This window comes from Eptatretus burgeri, chromosome 8 (assembly GCF_056783735.1).
Source record: "Eptatretus burgeri isolate ZD-2024b chromosome 8, Ebu_testis_v1, whole genome shotgun sequence".
In the NCBI taxonomy this organism is placed as follows: domain Eukaryota; kingdom Metazoa; phylum Chordata; class Myxini; order Myxiniformes; family Myxinidae; genus Eptatretus; species Eptatretus burgeri.
In genome coordinates this window covers 102,320,427-102,325,673 of record NC_140968.1, presented here as the reverse complement: position 1 = coordinate 102,325,673, position 5,247 = coordinate 102,320,427, and positions in this window count along the sequence as shown.

Sequence of the window (5,247 nt, the reverse complement as noted above, 5' to 3'; positions counted from 1 at the left end):
AGTGAATGTAAGAAGAATTCCACGTTCGCTTCAAGGCTTTGCTTATTCCATATAAACAGAGTACAGCATTTATAACAGAGTACAGTATTTATGCCAGAGTACAGTATTTATTATAACAGAGTACAGTATTTATTAATATATAATATGGAATAGGCAAAGCCTTGAAGCGAATGTAGAATTCTTCTTAAATTCAATTCTGACTTTACATAATACTTGTTCACAACTGTATACTTGCCAACTATACCGTGATACATGTAAGCGCCGCACAGCTGATGATTTTGACGCAATTTCCGGTTACTTCGGCCTGGATTCAGGATCAGCGATCAAATAATGTAAATCACGATTAAAAAATATTTTTTGATGATGCGGTAGATATCTTTATTAAAATTAACTTTGGGGAAAAAATAATTGAATAAATAAATAAACGATCACTTCTGGTCAAGAATAAAAGAAATTAAAAGTTCCGGAAAGAGTTTCAAAATCACTCCTGGTAATTAATTAATTAATTAATTAATTAATTAATATATAAATAAATAAATAAATAAATAAATAAATAAAGTTAAATACTAAATAAACACTTCCCCGTCATGAAAAAAATCACTTTCGGAAATATCGAATTAACTTTGGGAAAAAAAATAATTGAATAAATAAATAAACACTTCCGGTCATGATCTCCCGGCATGCATCATTCCCCATGACAAAAACCGGAAGCAAAACAAAAACGGAAGCAAAATGGTCATAGCCAACGACACGGATTCACAATTGCCAGGGTATTGTGTTGTTTTGTTGTTTCCTATTCTTTCATGTTTACGCGTTAAGTAATATTCACAAGATAGAAATAAAACCCAATAGTGTTTATACACCGCACAGCGTTTAACAACAACCGGAAGCAAAAGGTCATAGCTAACACACGGATTCCAAATAGCCAGGGCTATTGTGTTGTTGTTGTTGTTGTTGTTGTTGTTGTTGTTGTTGTTGTTGTTGTTTCCTATTCTCTCACGCACGCGTTAAGTATGAAGCTCACTGCGTTCGCGATAAATACTGTACTCTGTTATAAATACTGTACTCTGCTTTCAAAAATGACACTAATTGTTTCTTGTTTCACACTGAATTGAAGAAAGCAGACGCAAGTGTATTAATCGATACAAGTGGTTAGCCACGCCCACCCTTGGAATTAACCAATCAACACGCACCTTCCCCCACGCCCATCCTGTGGAATTTACCAATCAACACGCACCTTCCCCCACGCCCATCCTGTGGAATTTACCAATCAACACGCACCTTCTCCCACACCCACCCTTGGAATTAACCAATCAACACGCACCTTCCCCCACGCCCATCCTGTGGAATTTACCAATCAACACGCACCTTCTCCCACACCCACCCTTGGAATTAACCAATCAACACGCACCTTCCCCCACGCCCATCCTGTGGAATTTACCAATCAACACGCACATTCCCCCACGCCCATCCTGTGGAATTTACCAATCAACACGCATCTTCCCCCACACCCACCCTTGGAATGAACCAATCAACACGCACCTTCCCCCACACCCACCCTTGGAATGAACCAATCAACACGCACCTTCCCCCACACCCACCCTTGGAATGAACCAATCAACACGCACCTTCCCCCACGCCCACCCTTGGAATTAACCAATCAACACGCACCTTCCCCCACGCCCATCCTGTGGAATTTACCAATCAACACGCACCTTCCCCCACGCCCATCCTGTGGAATTTACCAATCAACACGCACCTTCTCCCACACCCACCCTTGGAATTAACCAATCAACACGCACCTTCCCCCACGCCCATCCTGTGGAATTTACCAATCAACACGCACCTTCTCCCACACCCACCCTTGGAATTAACCAATCAACACGCACCTTCCCCCACGCCCATCCTGTGGAATTTACCAATCAACACGCACATTCCCCCACGCCCATCCTGTGGAATTTACCAATCAACACGCATCTTCCCCCACACCCACCCTTGGAATGAACCAATCAACACGCACCTTCCCCCACACCCACCCTTGGAATGAACCAATCAACACGCACCTTCCCCCACACCCACCCTTGGAATGAACCAATCAACACGCACCTTCCCCCACGCCCACCCTTGGAATTAACCAATCAACACGCACCTTCCCCCACACCCACCCTTGGAATTAACCAATCAACACGCACCTTCCCCCACGCCCATCCTGTGGAATTTACCAATCAACACGCACATTCCCCCACGCCCATCCTGTGGAATTTACCAATCAACACGCACCTTCTCCCACACCCACCCTTGGAATTAACCAATCAACACGCACCTTCCCCCACGCCCATCCTGTGGAATTTACCAATCAACACGCACATTCCCCCACGCCCATCCTGTGGAATTTACCAATCAACACGCATCTTCCCCCACACCCACCCTTGGAATGAACCAATCAACACGCACCTTCCCCCACACCCACCCTTGGAATGAACCAATCAACACGCACCTTCCCCCACACCCACCCTTGGAATGAACCAATCAACACGCACCTTCCCCCACACCCACCCTTGGAATTAACCAATCAACACGCACCTTCCCCCACACCCACCCTTGGAATTAACCAATCAACACGCACCTTCCCCCACACCCACCCTTGGAATTTACCAATCAACACGCACCTTCCCCCACACCCACCCTTGGAATGAACCATTCAACACGCACCTTCCCCCACACCCACCCTTGGAATTTACCAATCAACACGCACCTTTCCTCACCATAAAAAAAAAAAATCGCCCTTCACGCCATCACCTTGGATGATGTTGGGCGTTCTGAGATCAGAAATAACTTTCATTACTTCATTGTTGGTTCACGAGTCAGTAAGTGACCACTATATTCGTTATGGGAGTCTGTCTGTCTGTCTGTCTGTCTGTCTGTCTGTCTGTCTGTCTGTCTGTCTGTCTGTCTGTCCCAAGCATAGCTCCGTGGATTTTGATCCGATCCTGAAAAAAATTTGGGTGGGAGGTTTATATCATGATCCAGTTGTGTTTTCCTGGGAATGGGCGTGGTGTTTCCATTATGGGCGGAGCCACGCACAAAAAACGTGTTTTTAGGGGGTAGCCGATTTCAAGTTACATCTTTTCCGAGGGGGTTTGTCGAATCTGGCAGGGGTTTTGGTATTTGGTTAGCCCAATGGCACCTGCATAGCCCCACGGAGCTCGATTTTTCATTTTCGTCCCAAGCTCAAGGTCACGAACTTAGAAAATGTCAAAAAAATCAATAAATTGGGCATCGAGCTCCTACGGTTTTCAACTGTTTCGAATAAAAGTTGGTATGCAAGTAGTGCTCTTCGAGTACTACAACTTTCATCATCTACGTTTTTCCCGATTCCCGCCAGTTTGCCCGTGGCGTCCCCTCAAAGGTCAAAAAATAAAAAAGGCGAACCGTGTACATTGCTCGTGAACCATCGCCGTCTCCAGACTTGTTTGAGTTTATTTCTGTGGTTTGGGGGTTATAGTTAATTACAAATAGTTCGTTACACGAAAACGTAAATGGTCAAAACGTAAATGGAATCGGCAAACCATCGGTCATCCCTCAGACCGGCAAGCAGCAGCTTATTCGCTCACTGCAGATCTGGGTAACATCACAAACTGGTCCAACACGTGGAACATGTCTTTCAATCCGGACAAATCTCACACTCTCACGATGTCTCTCCGAAAGGACCGTTTAGAAAACCCCCCCATCCACTTTCTCAACAATCCTCTAGAAGAAGTCTTTTCTTTCAAGCTTCTGGGTCTCACTATCTGCCATGACCTTTCCTGGGAAAGCCACATTTCAAACCTCGCCTCAAAAGCCAGTCGCCGACTGGGAATCCTCCGTCGTGCAAAGTCCTTCCTCGGCCCTCCTGAGCTCCTGACCACTTACAAAGCTTTCGTCCGCAGCCTGATGGAGTACTGCTCTCCCCTCTGGGCTGGTGCTCCTGCCTCCCACCTTTCTCCGCTTCATGCTGTGGAAACCAAGGCATTTCGGATCATTGGCATTTCCCGCAATGAGGCTGAGTCTTTGGGCCTCTCGCTCAATCACCGCAGGCTGGTCGGTGGTCTTTCTGTCTTCTACCGTCTCCTCTCCAGACTCGCCCCCCCCTGCTCTCTCTGCGATTTGTCCCCACCATATTTCCACAGGGTGCTCAAGGTCCGCCAACAACCCCCTTCTGGTAAAACTACCAAAATCATGAATCACTGCTCACCTTCACTCTTTTATTCCTCTTTTTCCCCACCTTTGGAATAAACCCCCTCACTCTATTCAATCCCATTCTTCCCTCCAGGCCTTCAAAGCAGCTGTTCACCACCACCTCTTATCATCCCCCATCCAAATCCTCGATCTTTTCTACCCCCGATAATCCACCCAAGCCCACCTCCTTCAAATTCCCTGCTTTCCTTCCTGAAAGCCCCTGTAATGTCAATCTTGTATTCCCCGTGTTCGCTGCCCCATCCCTCTCCCTTCCACAGATCTCCAAATGCCTCTGTTCCCCACTGTTTTGTCCTTCCCACTCCCGCCCCTCTTATCTCATGCCTCCCTTGCTGTGCGTTGTGTGTTAGCTATCACATGAGCCTCGACATGGTATACAAAAAAAAAAATAAACCTGTGCCCAGCTGATGATCGGGGCAGTTACGAAATCAGTCAATTGCTTATGAGTTCAGGTTAGTACATAATATACACTGATGAGGCAAAACATTATGACCACTGACAGGTGAAGTGAATAACATTGATTATCGTGTTACAATGGCACCTGTCAAGGGGTGGGATATATTAGGCAGCAAGTGAACAGTCAGTTCTTGAAGTTGATGTGTTGGATGCAGGAGAAATGGGCAGGAGTAAAGACCTGAGCGACTTTGACAAGGGCCAAATTGTTATGGCCAGACGAGTGGGTCAGAGCATCTCTGAAATGGCAAAGCTTGAGGGGTGTTCCCGGTCAGCAGTGGTGAGCACCTACCGACAGTGGTCCGAGGAGGGACAAACCACAAACCGGTGACAGGGTGTTGGGCGCCCAAGGCTCATCGATGCGCGAGGGCAACGAAGGCTATCCCATCTGGTCCGAACCGACAGAAGGTCTACTGTGGCAAAAGTCACAGAAAATTTTAATGGTGGTCACTGGAGGAATGTGTCACAATCCACAGTACATCGCACCCTGCTGGGTATGGGGCTGCGAAGCCGCAGACCGGTCAGAGTGCCCATGATGACCCCTGTCCACTGTCAAAA